Raw genomic sequence first — 14,704 nt, 5'->3', positions numbered from 1 at the left:
TCTGCTCCTGTGTTTGTCACACAAATCTACCACTCTCAAATTACAGAAAAGATGGGCCCCTACAGTGGATTGCAATGGGAAAACTCTTTTATTCTCTAGTCAGTGATAACAAAGCATACTCCTTACACAGATACTTTTTTCCTATGTTATTTGTACCACCTTCCTTTTAAATGCTGATGTGTGTTGGGCAAACAAGTGTGTTAGGCTTGCTCACTTGTACTTTGCCTGATTGGTGCATGAGCACAGGGCAGCACCACGTGTGCATAGTCTATGTAAGGCTGCAGGTGCTTGCCCTCAGGGTGGCAGACTATAGATTGTGGATTGCCTGTAGCCACTGGGAGGGACCATTGTTCACTATTGTTTGCCAGGAATGGGGTTCCTTCACCCCACCCCACCCCCCACCCTCCACCCCTGGCCTGTTTGCTTGTCAGTCCTGAGAGAAAGAAGTGGTTTTCCCTGCCTGCTTGCCCATCCGCCATTGCTAGACTCTAATAAATGAATGGCCCACCATCCTCTGGCTCCACAATTTCTTTACCTTCTGCCCAAATCCAAGGTGAACCAGCATGGCCACGGCCACCAGTACTATACTATGAAATTAGTGTTGGCCCTCAGAATGCATAAGATTGTCAGTAATTGAACACAGTTTGGGAGCAAACTATATAAAAGTTGATATTAAAAGAATACTACCAGATTGATTGATTTTTACAGTTTGCATTTAGTTTTAAAATTACATGAGTTGAAAGGCAGTGGTAAGAAACAATAAAAATCCATTCAAAGCTGCTAAAGCAAATTAAGGTTTACTAGTCCTTTGAAAGACAAATGAGTCAAATCCTGCAATGTCAGAAAAGCAGTAAAAATGACTCTGAAATTAACTATAGAATTAAAATATCAACTGTTCTTAAGATTATATGGATTGACCACATTTTTGAGGGGCAACCTGGTTTTCTCTGTGCACCTGCTAAGTTAAGGAAGAGTAAACAGGGAAAGTAGGGCCTTTCTTTGAAAATCTAAATTATGATGATTTGACTGAAGAATGAAAAAAGGTATGTACACTTTATACCTCCTCTTATTCCCAATTTGTCTATAAATACACAGCTAAAGAATTCTGCTTCTTAAAATAGGAAGTAAATGCCCTTTTCTCTATTCCTCCCACTAAGTAAAACTAAAGCCCCTGGATGGTACATATAAAGCAAACATAAGAAGACTCTTGTAGATGAAAAAGGGGTTCTAGGAAAGTAACCTCACAGGGTGATCTGATCATAAATCCCTAACTGGGCAGGTCATGGTGGTAGTCATGCCCCAGGCCTATAACTTCTTTAGTAACAGGTTTCTCTTTGCCCTAAGCCAGCCCTGTCCATTGTTTCTGTGCATCTAGGTTAACACCCCTGTGAAATTCCTTTCTCTGATCCCTCCTTCTAAAGCTTGACAACCCTCAGGGGAGCACATAATCTTGTTAACAATACTGGAGTCCAGCCCAGGCTTGCTTGTTTTCACCGTCATGCAATCTTCCTCACTTTCTCTGTATACATAATTTAAAATACACAAAAGCAACTGCAAAACTGTTGTTCTCCAGAGCATTTAAAAATCTTACTTCCCAATAATTGTCATTGGTTTGGGCTCAAACTTTTATAAAAATTCTCTACAAGTTTGGACGTTTCTTACATTAATACCCTGAAAGTGGAGAGTTGAAGACAGACTAGCTAGTGATGTGAGGACCGAAGGAACAACACAGTGGTGCGTTCCCTGGGTTTTCTTTATGCTTTGTATATTCCAGGCTGGGTACTGGAGAAATGTCAGAAAAACCAAAAGGTGTAGACCAGGGGTCTCAAACTCAACTCAGCATGTGGGCCGCAGAGCAAGATCACAGCCGTTTGGCGGGCCGCACTAGGTCTACAAAAGGCAATTGTTACGCAACACTTTTCTCACTGCAGTTGAAAACAAAAAAAAAATCAGTACAACAAGCACAATCATACATGCAGTTTACTCAGTGTCACAAAAAGACCAGAAACTGTAGTTCACATCACAACTGCTGTTAACTAAGCTAATATCTAGCTAGGATGCTAGAGAAATGAAAAATACAAGTAGGCCCCTAGGCTTACTTAATTTTATCCAAAATATTTTGAACTTTTGGATTAGTCTGCAGGCTGCACAAAATTGTTCGGCGGGCCGCATGCGGCCCGCGGGCCGCGAGTTTTAGACCCCTGGTGTAGACTGTGAAACCCAGGAAAAAGGCTGTTCTGTCTTGACAACAGTGCAGAAAGAATAGCGTTGCTGGACAGAAACTTTTAGACAATGACTGTTCTACCCCAGCAAACACCACCGGCCCTCCTGAAATTAATGTGTCCCAGTAGAGCCCAAGCTCTGCGTTGATCAGGCATCCCCTATTCAACTTCCCCGCACAGTGGGACACTCCTGCTTAACAGCAGGGCTGGCAGCCTCTTCCAGACTACTCTTGAGGCAGCTATGAGGATTTTGTTTATCAGTGCCGAGACCAACTGCCACCGGAGGAAAGACACAACCAACACACAAGTTAGTTGCAAGAATCACACAGGCGGTTTATTACTCACAAACCCTATGGCATGCCTGAGTACAGCTTAAAGGGGCCCATTGGCATGCTCCTCTCGGCTGTCCTTGGTCAGAGCGGCCTGGAGACAGTTCACGTTCAACGTTGGAGTCTGGGTGACTACTGCAGCGGGAAGGGGGGGGGTCCTTAGCTTTAGTACTTTTTCTGGCCCGCACCTTCTAACAGGTGTCAATCTATAGCAGGGGTCCCCAAACTACGGCCCCCTGAGCCATTTATCCGGCCCCCACCGCACTTCCAGAAGGAGCACCTCTTTCATTGGTGGTCAGTGAGAGGAGCATAGTTCCCATTGAAATACTGGTCAGTTTGTTGATTTAAATTTACTTGTTCTTTATTTTAAATATTGTATTTGTTCCCGTTTTGTTTTTTTACTTTAAAATAAGATATGTGCAGTGTGCATAGGGGTTTGTTCATAGTTTTTTTTATAGTCCGGCCCTCCAACGGTCTGAGGGACAGTGAACTGGCCCCCTGTGTAAAAAGTTTGGGGACCCCTGATCTACAGGATTATCACCTCAAACCACCTTTTTGGGAGTTCCTGGAAGGGAGCCCTTTTTATCTTAATCTACTGAAATGTCACATCAAGCCACTTTTAAGGTGTTCCTAGGGAAGCTTCTTGTTTGTGTTAACCTACAGAGTTATGACATCAAGCCACTTCCTATCTATATATAACTTCATACACACTAACTGGGCCCTGAGCAAAAGGCAGAGTCTGTTTATCATATCTGTATACACTAGACTGATTCCTATCCAGACAGCATAACTTTATTTAATTTCCTTAACTGCGCTTAATATTATATCCTAATTATTTATATATATCTTCCATATTTTTCTATATTTCTATATATGTAATTACTATAACATTATATTACTGCAACATAATGGGACAAGATGGGCAGAAGTAGAATAATATAAAAAAATAAACAAAATAAAATTTTAGCTTTACTAGAAACAAAAAAAAATAGAGTTTAGGACTACAAAGAATTAACGATACAGAGGCTGAACTAGAGAAATGTTCTCATACATGTAAATGACTACAGAGAGAAAATATGATTTAGAACTTAAAATTCTAGCCCGGGCCAATTGCCTCAGTGGTAGAGTATTGGTCTGGCTTATGGATGTTCCAGGTTTGATTCCCAGTCAGGGCACACGGGAGAAGTGACCATTTACTCCTCTATACCACTCACTCTGCCTCAGCAGCTAAAAATGGCTCAGTTACTGAGCAATGGAGCTCTGCCCCCAATGGACAGAGCATTGCCGCATAGGGGCTTGCCAGGTGGATACCAGTTGGGGCATATGTGGGAGTCTGTCTCTCTGCTTCCTCTTCTCTCACTAAAAAAACAAGAACAAAAACAAAATGAAGTTATAAAGAACAGAGCAAACTGATCAGAAACAATAAGCAAAGGTACAATAGAAAAAATTTCAAGATCTAATAAGAGAATCAAGCTTTGGAATTGACAAGGCTAAACATGTAGCTGTTAAAAATTAGGAAGAGAAATTAATCCATAGACATAGCCAGTAAAGCCTGAAATTTCTTGATTGACGCAGGAGCTTGTAAGCAATCAGTACAAACATGCACACATTTACATACATATATACAGGTGCATATTTGCTTTTGGGAATAATTAAAATTAGATTACCTCTGCAGAAATAAATATCAGAACATGGTTGGGGAAGCTTTTATAGAACTTTTAGAAGAAAAGGCAATGTTTCAATAATTTTTATAATCAATTATGTTATTGCTCATGTGCAGTGGCAACTAGAAGACATTCTCAGATATCAAAAGCCACAGAATATAGTTGTAATTTCTGGAAGGTTATTAAAGATAATCTTCTACTGGAAAATGAATCAACAGTAAATTGTGTCAGATAGGGATAGAAATGAGAACCAAAATCATGAAAGATACAGCAAGAAATAGAGAAAAGAAAAGTAATTGGGAAATAGTTTATATCATCACAGTGACTAAAAAATAGAATTTCAAAAATCAGAAAAATGAAACATTTATTAATGATGGTAACTGTGACTCCAGATTTAAATTGATAAAACCTAGTAAAAAGGAAGAGTTTTAGAGTAGAATGCCAAAATATAAAGTGTCCTGCTTTTCCTTAAAAAAGAGTCACCACTCATTATTTTAATTTTGTTAATAAGATGAATATAGGTTTAGCTTTAAGGTAAACAGTAAATTTTAAAGCAAGATGTTTCCTTTACAAATCATTAAAGTATACAACAGAACACAGCCTATATCACAAAGGACACCGTATTTTGCCAATAAACAACAATAAAAAATATAGTAAAAGAGCATAAAAATAGAAAAAAACTAAGAATCATGTAACTTTGGGTAACAACAGCTGCTATAAAAAATTCATGAATTGTAGTGCTTTTATACAATAAAAGTCTGGTTTTTCTCACAAAAGAATCTAATGTACACATTGGCGGTGGAGGTTATGAGGGTTGCTGAATCAGGTCATTCAGGGAATTAGGTGAAAGGGCTCAGGCATCTTCAGATTCAGATGTCAACCCTGGGCATTGGCATCCATCCAGAATACTGGAAGAAGAGTGAAGGTAGCGAGGACACACTCACTTTCCTCACACTTGTGGCACACACAGATTCAGCCCTTTGGCTGAACAGGCCTTTCCTGGTGACAACTTGACATGATGGGTGAGGGGCACACTTCTTCAGCGAGTCCCCAGCCATCTCCACCGAGGCCATAGATGTAAGTGGTTTCACTTAACTAAAAAGCAAAGATTCCCAAGTTGTATTATTTTTCTAAAAACCAAGAACTGTCCGATTATAAAAGATAGGGTTTAAACAACAACAACAAAAATTAAAATAAGCCACACAAAAGTAAAAGGGACTTGCATAAATCAAACTCAAGCAAATAGAAATGAGGGTGGTAGTGTTAATTTCAAACAAAGTAGAATTTACAAGATTCACTTAAATGTGAAGATTATTCTTTTATTCGATTTTTCCCAATAAAGAGAAATAAAATGACCTAAATTCAAATGAGGGTGTAATTGGGCCCTCCTTTTCTGACAGGATTCTGTTTCTCAGCTGAGCAAGCCCAGGTTACTACTCTCTGGTATCTTGCTAATAATATCTTGTTGGTACCATCTCGTACTCCTGAAGCTACTCAAACTTTCTGTCCTCGTATTTTTCTCTCACAACTCACACCCAGTTCTCATCTCTGGCTACTTAGCCTACTGCCCCACACTACCACCACCCACTTGCCCACCTGTCTTCCCTACATCATCCCTGGCTTTCTCTTGGACTAGCTGGCACTGAGCCCGTTTTGCTCAAGCAGTCTTGGTATCTACTAGGGCTTTTGGTCATGCCACTCTTTCCTCCTCAAATGATCTTTTCCTAGTCTTCAGCTGCTGACTGCACTCTTTCGAAGCATCTTATGGACTGGCCCCACAGATGGATTCTGGCCTCCCCAAGGTCAGTTACCACATGGGAACTGACATTAAGTGCCAAATAACAGAGTCGAAATGACAAAATACATATTGAAAAATCTGTTAAAGAACCAAAGAGAAATGAATGGAAACACCATTATGCTAAGATATCTTTAACATAGTGCTGTCAATCTGGGACAGGGCTACTGAGCTAAAATAAATAAGATCCTTGAGAATCAAAATAAAAATTAATAGCTTTTAATTCCAATATATTAAAAATTTTACCACCCCAATATAATATAACTTAGAATTCCTAGAATCCTCTGGAATAATATGGAGACAAGAGTATTTTTTTAAATTCTGGGTGAGAGGAGATGTAATTTTAATTACTGCTCATGAAAACAATTCTATACTAATTAAAACACTGAAGTTCTGTGCAGAAAGAGGTCAGTGGAACAGAAAGACTCTAAATAGAATGTATTGTGTATAATAAATAAACATATCATAAGGGCTTCACAATTCGGTGGGGAAGAAAAGGCTTACCAATGGCTAGTTTGGGATAACTGGTCGGCAATTTAGGAATAGGATGAATTTTGACTTTTACTTTACACCGTATGCCAGTGCTTTCTAATTTACTTTCAAAAACTAAAAATATTTTCTCGTGTATAGGACCAGGGACAAAGGAAAGCAGGAGAGAGAGATAGGACAAAGTGAATTGGCCCTTCCCCATCACCAAGTCACCTAACCCATTTTACTTTCTTGTTTTTATAAATTAAATTTTCATGTAAGATTTTACTTCAAGAAAGAGTTTCGTTACCAAAAGAAAGTAAAGAATTTGAAATTTTGCCACACATCAAATTACATTTAGAGGAATAAAATATTATTGAAAATAAAACATTGGACACCATGGCCACATAGCTCAGTGGGTTAGAGCATCGTCCTGAAGCGCAGAGGTTGCCAGTTTAATCCCAGCTCAGGACACAGACAGGAATAGATGTTCCTGTCTCTCTCCTGCTCCCTCTCTCATTCCCTCTAAAATCAATAAAACAAACATTTAAAAAGAAGAAAACACTGAAAATTCAAGAGAACACATAATTCACTTGTAGTAAAAGTCTGAAATAAGTAGAATTCTACCAATGTAGATGCAATGGAATAAAAACATAGGGAAGACAGAGAGATGACTAGCTAAAAACTTAAAACACTCTCTACATCAAAATAAACCAAGCCTGACCAGGCGGTGGCACAGTGGATAGAGCGTTGGACTGGGATGTGGAGGATTCAGGTTTGAGACTCCAAGGTCGCCAGCTTGAGTGCGGGCTCATCTAGTTTGAGCAAAGCTCACCAGCTCGGACCCAAGGTCGCTGGCTCCAGCAAGGGATCAGATCACTCGGTCTGCTGTAGCCCCGCCCCCTCTGTCAAGGCACATATGAGAAGCAATCAATGAACATATAAGGTGTCGCAACGAAAAAGTGATGATTGATGCTTCTCATCTCTCCGTTCCTGTCTGTCCCTACCTATCCCTCTCTCTGACTCTCTCTCTGTCTCTGAAAAAAAATAATAAATAAATAAATAAATAAACCAAAGTAAAAAGATGGTAGGATATATTTGTATAGTATGTGAATTGCATTTAATGTGTTAATTCCTTATTTTATATTAATGAATTAAAAATGAAATGATCTCAATTTTAGAAGAAAGCAAAATTATTTGGGCAGCAATGTCCAAAAGGGAAAAATCCTGATAAATATCAGAACCATAAAGAGATCGTGAATGATGAATGCCAATCAATTTTCACAAAATGAATGGTAGGTCTTGGAGTGGTGGTGACTGCAGACAGAGGGCAGAGGGAATAGGACAGAGAATTTGTGGAAGGGCTGACTGATCTGCCCTTCTGAGCCCCACAGGAGGACTCTGAAACATCAGGGAGTGGGACATGGAGCTGGAATGGAAGAGGGTCAGAGGCACAGTGTACAGAGAATTAAACCACTGTTGTTTCTCTCCACCTTGTCTCGCCCCCTTCTTCTTACATATGCACATGCCCACACACTCGGCATCCCCGGAAGTTAAACATTTATTAACCAACTTAATAAAAAAAAACACAAAAACCACAGTTTCTTTCAAATAAGTGAAAAGGAACTCTTCTTTGGGGATAATACAAGAGTATGATACAGCTGCCCCCTAGCAAAGCTTTCTTTCCTTGCTTTAGGACCTCCCATCATAGTTCTGGTTTCCAACCCACTCACCCAAAACCAAGCATGCCAATGGATAAAGTCTGCTCATGTATACAAATAACACAGTCATTTATTTTTATTGTCACGTTCTTAAACATAAATAGATAAAAATGTGTCACTTGGCATTAAGTGAAGCCTGTAATATAAAAAGAATGATCATGAAGTACAAAGCAAAATGACCATAAAAAAAAAAGAGACAATTCAGGCTACAGAAAATAAATTAGGAAAAAAATCTCTAATAATACCTCACAAATATTTCACAAAATACGGTAATCATAAACTATGAACAAGGTGTTATTAAAAGATAAAAAGTCAATTAGAGAACATGAAAGTTAAAAAGGATAGCTAACCCTGGCCAGGTAGCTCAGTTGGTTAGAGCATTATCCAGATACACCAAGGTTGCAGGTTTGATCCCCAGTCAGGGCACATACAAGAATCAATCAATGAATGTACAAATAAGTAGAACAAAACTATCTTTCTCTCTCTCTTTCAAACCAGTAAATAAGAGAATAAGATAGCTAAACAAAGAAATATACTTATAAACAAACATAAGAATATGAATAACAACACAAGTATACAAATTAACACAAAAATGTTTTGCTTTGTTTCACTATTAAATTAACAAAAGCAGAAGAAAATTTTATTAAAAACACTAAATACTGAAGAAGTTGAAGTGAAACTCTGCTTGTTGTGTTATGTATTTATATAACTCTAAAAATAATTTGACAATATGTTCAGGGATGGATAAAAGTAGGTTTAAAACAGTTTATCTTGTATTATTATTTATTTTCATTAATCATTGTATTATTCATCTTATTATTGTTATTATTTTATAGTTTTGCATATGATTTATCTTTTAGGTAATGATGGCTGGTAATTTAACCTACTTTTGCCCCCCCCCCTCGTATATAAAGAGACATGAAAACAAACTTTTGGCCTAGTAATTTTGTTGTGTTCCCATCTGGGTGGAAGGTGTAAGTTAAAACAAAATATAGGAACAACTATGTACCCAAATATGGATTTAGAAGAGTAAAATAGTGCTCTTAGAATAACTGTTATTGAGTGAGCCCTCGCTATTTAGCATGTACTTCTGAAATATCCATGAAGAAGCACTGAATCTATTTTAAATCATAGCCAATTATACCCTCACAGAGTTTACCCTTGCAAGTGAATTGCTTTGGCTTTTCTTCAGTTGATAGCCCATAAAAATTGTCCTTAAAAGAAATAATGTCTTGGATAGGTTTTTAAATTTTATTTTTATTAAATTTAATGGGGTGACATTGGTCAATAGTATCATATAGATTTCAGGTGTACATCTCCATGGTACATGATCTGTATATTGCATATTGCATTGTGTGCCCAGCACCCAAAATCAAACCATCTCCCATCACTGTATATTTGGTCCCCTTTTGAAAGATGAATAAGAGCTAAACAGATTAAGAAAAGTTAGTCTAACACTTCAAGCCACAGAAAGATCATGAGCAAGTGTGTAAAGCAAGTGTGCAAAGTCCTGGTCGTCACTTGTTCTTCTGACCACCTGGCTATGAATTGGGAGTTCCCATCACACCCTCCTTGGGTTCGATAATTTGCAAGAGTGGCTCACAGAACTAATTTACTTACTAGGTTACCAGTTTATTATGAAAGGATGCAATTTGGGGACAGTCAGATAGAAAGGAAGCATAGGGCAAGGTATATTGGAAGGGCATGGAGCTTCCTTGCCCTCTCTAGGTGCCCCATCTTCCCAGCACCTGCCTCTGTTCACCAACTTGGAGACTCTCCAAACCCCTTTGATTAGAGTCTTTTATAGAAGCTTTATTAAGTAGGCATAACTGATTACATCATTGGCCATTGGTGATTAATTCAACCTCCAGCCCCTCTCCTTTCCTGGGGGTTAGGAAGTGAAGCCAAAAGTTTCAACAGTCTAATCAATTGTTGGTTCCCTTGGCAACCAGATGCCCATTCTTAGGGAATTTTCAAGTCATTTCATTAACATAAAAGGGCTTGTTATATATGACAAAAGTCTCTCTTTGCTTTTATCACTTAGGTTTTCCAATGGTTTTAAAAACTCTGTCAGGCCAAATATATATATATATCTTATTATAAATTATAACATCACACTATAGAAATGGTAGAAATAAATGGGGAGTAGAGGGAAGGGTGGAAGATAATGACTTCAGTTTAAGATATGTTGCATATGTGGTCATCACAGGCTATTTAAAGGTGTATGTTCAGTAGGCAGTTAGTATATATATAGAGGGGAGGGAAAAGGTCAGGGTTGACCGCACATTTTTAAAAGTCATTAGCATTATAAGAGGGAGTTAAAAGCACTGACAATGAGGCAGTTTTGCAAAAGAGTGTGTAGAAGAAGAAAATGAAATCAGGGAGTAAAAAACGAAACTTCGTTGGACACCAAAATATGAAAGAGACAAGCAAGCATAAAGGATCCACAAAGAAAAGAAGGCAGGATGGACAGAGGTGAGAGAAGAGAATGAAATAACAGTAAAATGTCAACCAGTGAAGTAAGGGTTTCAAGAAAATGTCAATAGTGTTAAATGGAGTAGTGTGATTTATTAAGCTAGGGACCAAAACATGACCTTTGGACTTAGTTATCTGAAAGTCATTGGTAATTGTTTTCCCCAACGCTAGTTTCTGCAGAACCTAAATATAGGAAATTGGAGTGTTGGATAGTTATGAGAAGCAAGAGTCACCTCCTCTTTAGAGACACTGATTTAACAATAATCGGGAGTGGCAGAGGCAAGTAGGAGTGAGTATGAAGGGTGTGTGTGCAGAGGACTGGCTATCTTATTTGCTTTAAGACAGGGACGCTCTTGAACATATTCACAGGATAAGAAAAACAGAAAGTAAAACATAAAAATAACAAAAGAGAGAGCAATCTTGGAGTAGACCACAAGTGCTGAGATCTAAAACACAGGAAATAGGGGTTTTAAACAGAAGAAGTAGACCTTAACCTTTGACCCTTGGAAAAAGTATGTAAGTATGAATGCAGGTATAGATAAACTACTTGGGGGAGGGTGGGAGAGGAGGGGAGGTAGGAAATCAGCTGATACCTTAATTTTTTTGTGAAGTAGGAAGCAAGCTCATTTGGGTAAGGAAGTTGAAGTATATGGTAAATTGTTGAAGTGTCACTGAATCTAAATGGGTGCTGACAGGGTATTTTAGGATTGTGTGGTGACATTGAGGCCTCAAGATTGGAAACAATAAATCTGTAATAGCACCAATCTGAATGGCCCTGAGGTTTTTCTCCAGCTGTTGTCAGCACCCCAAGTATAGCAGAGAAAGTAGTCTGTCGTCTGGCCAGAATGAGATGTTGCTGAGTGGATGTGCTAGAGGAATAGTGATTGAACAGCCTGAAAAGAAAATAGTTGATGTAATGAACCATGTAGTTTAGGCCAGGTATGCAAATTATGCCTGCAGTGGGGTAGGAGGGGCTAATAGGGAGAAATTAATCATTTAAAAGATTTTTTTGTGATAGAGAGAGAGACAGAGAGAGGGACAGATAGAGACAGACAGACAGAAAGGGAGAGAGATAAGAAACATCAATTCTTTGTTGCGGCACCTTAGTTGTTCATTGATTGCTTTCTCATATGTGCCTTGATGAGGAGGGGGGGCTACAGCAGAGCGAGTGACCCCTTGTTCAAGCCAGAGACTTTGGGTGCTACCTGGTGAACCTTGCTCAAACCAGATGAACCTGTGCTCAAGCTGAAGACCTTGTGGTTTCGAACCTGGGTCCTCAGCATCTCAATCTGATGCTCTATCCACTGCGCCACTGCCTGGCCAAGCTCATTTAAGAGATTTTTATCAAATAAAGAGCAAGTATAAAAAGAGTGAGCCTTTACCTACAATGGGTTTGAATTAATATTATTATAAGAAAAAATAATTTGTAGTTTTTTTAAGCTCTGAAGAATCTAAAGGTGTTTATATTACAAAAGAATTTTTTTTCTTGCCCTGAAAGAAAAAAACTTTTTAGGGGGGGAAGTGCTTCTCTCTCATTTTGTAGACTAGCGTTAGTATTTGCTTGTTCAAATCTAGGGAAGCCTTCTCCATGAGTACCTCATTAATAAAATCTTCAACATGGCTTCTCTCAACATTGTCTTTTTGATTTTTCATGATTTAATTAGACACATCTTTTAGAAGGCTGGTTTTACTATGGTAGTATCCCAACTGCAATTTCAGCAGTATGTGGTTTAATCACAGTGGGTTATAAAGTGAAACTCCCAGCACTTATTGTGTTATCTAGTAGAACCCACACATTTCATGTTTTTAGTGCCCCTGAGTCATCATCTCATATTTGTTCATCAACATTTTAACTGCCCCTCTTAAAAAATGTAATTTGATAGTTAATTTTCTAAACTTGTTATTCTTTTATTTCTTTCAAAGTAATGACATTTCATATATCTTTGATAAGCTTCATCCTGCACCCATACGCTGTTCCCTCACAAGTCGTTTTGCTCATTTTAGCTTATATTATTTTTGCAATTTTTGCTTAGAGTCTTGATAAACTTCTTCTAAGAATTAAATTTCATGATCATCAATAAAAATGAATTAGCAATTTTATGCCACATCATTGGATAATTTTAGAATGTACACCAACACTATGGTGGTAGTATTGCAAACGGTAGCATGAGATTAAAGATACAGTATACATGTGTGACATGCTGGTTATATTGAAAGCAGAAAAAATTTCTTTCGTCATTTTTGAAAGAATAATTTCTTTTCTAACAATTCTCAGACTTTATAATACTCAAAGAATGGTGAAAACAGTTTATAGGTTAAGCGCTGGTTTGAGAGTTTTTCATTCATTGTTGCTTGTTCGGAACAGAATCAAATGTATAAAATGGGTCACAAACCTGTTGGTAAAGAACTAAGGCTGTTTTCTGCCCACCTAGCCCTCCTTGATTTCTTCCTCCCATTCCTTGTCCTTTCCTCTTCTCTCTCTCTCTCTCTCTCTCTCTCTCTCTCATTTTCTCTCCCTCCCTCTCTCTCCCTTCTCTTAAATTTCAGAGAAAAAGAGGAAGCAAGTTATTCAGATAGGCATGTGTTGTTAATTACTGTAAGCTGTTTGGAAAGCAGGAATCTATCAGTATACTCTTAGCACAGTACCTTAATCACTGACTACATTATACAAAGTAATAGAGTCCAGCTGCCTTGATTTCAGTGCTGGTCCTGTCTTACTGGATATGTAACTTTGGGCAAGTGACTGCACCATCCTTTATTATGAAATATAGTAATAGCAATAGTAGTATTTCACTTATAAGGCTGTATGAACTAAATACTACATTTAAAGCATTTAGACCTATTTTTGACAAATAGTAAAAATGTAATCATTGTTAGCTACTAATATTATTATTATTATTTCTCTGTTTCATTTTGCTGGAAAGGTAAATCCCTTTTATTTTTAAATATTTTACCCAAGTAGCTCTCTTTTAAGAAGTCTATGCATAAATTCATTCTTTTATTCAACAAGTATTGAGCACTTGCCATGTTCCCAGGACTATACTAGATTTTGCAGACTTAAGAGTAAACAAAAAACACATGGTCCATTTTTCAGACTTGAGAGTCAATAATGGCCTTCCAAACTAAACAAAGATTACAATACAGTGTAATTAAGTGTTATGATAGGAGTGATGGGGGCAGCTGGAGCCAGAAGCATACGCCCAAACCCAGCTTAGGTTGGGAATGTACCTCGTAAGGGTCCCCAGTAGGTAACAATAACATCACCTTATTGGAGAATGCTATGCCTTGCTACTCTTTAACTCTTAAAAACCCCTCCCCCTTTTTAGTAAGTGTCTACAGACTCACAAAGTAAATGTATTTGCCCCATGGGGTGGGGCCTCAGGGATCTATATACTCAGAAAGCATTCCAGTTGATTTTGATGCAACAGTCTGAAGACACTTTGCAATGTCTCAGACAAAATGGGCAAGATAAGAAATGCTGTAATAAAATCTCAGTGCTGCGGCAGCATATCCAAATTATAAACAAATTGTACATTATTCCAATAGTGTGTTAAGGAAGAAGACCTTCCAAAGCAAGATTTATCCTAGACAGGACAACTAATCAGTTATCACTTTCTATTCAATAATACAGTGGTACCTTGACACACGAGTTTAATTTGTTTCATGGCCGAGCTCATGATTCAATTTGCTTGTATGTCAAATCAAATTTTCCCATTTAAATTAATGGGAATGCAATTAATCTGTTCTGGCCCCCAAAAACTACACAAATTTTTTGTTTTATATGCTTTTAAATAAGACAATGTACTTTATAAATAACAAATACATATATATATATATATATATATATATATAAATAATAAGGGAGAATGTAAAGAAATAAACTGGTTTATGAAGTGTATTTACCTTCAAGGTCAGGCAGAGATGCTGGTGGAGGGGAGGATACATTAGCATAACAATGGTCCTTCCCAAGTTGGAAGGTAATTAGCAATTTTACAGATAGCTGCCTAGCGTGCTGTCATCAACACCTATG

This window comes from Saccopteryx bilineata, chromosome 3, assembly GCF_036850765.1.
Source record: "Saccopteryx bilineata isolate mSacBil1 chromosome 3, mSacBil1_pri_phased_curated, whole genome shotgun sequence".
Lineage (NCBI taxonomy): Eukaryota > Metazoa > Chordata > Mammalia > Chiroptera > Emballonuridae > Saccopteryx > Saccopteryx bilineata.
This window is presented reverse-complemented; position numbering follows the sequence as displayed.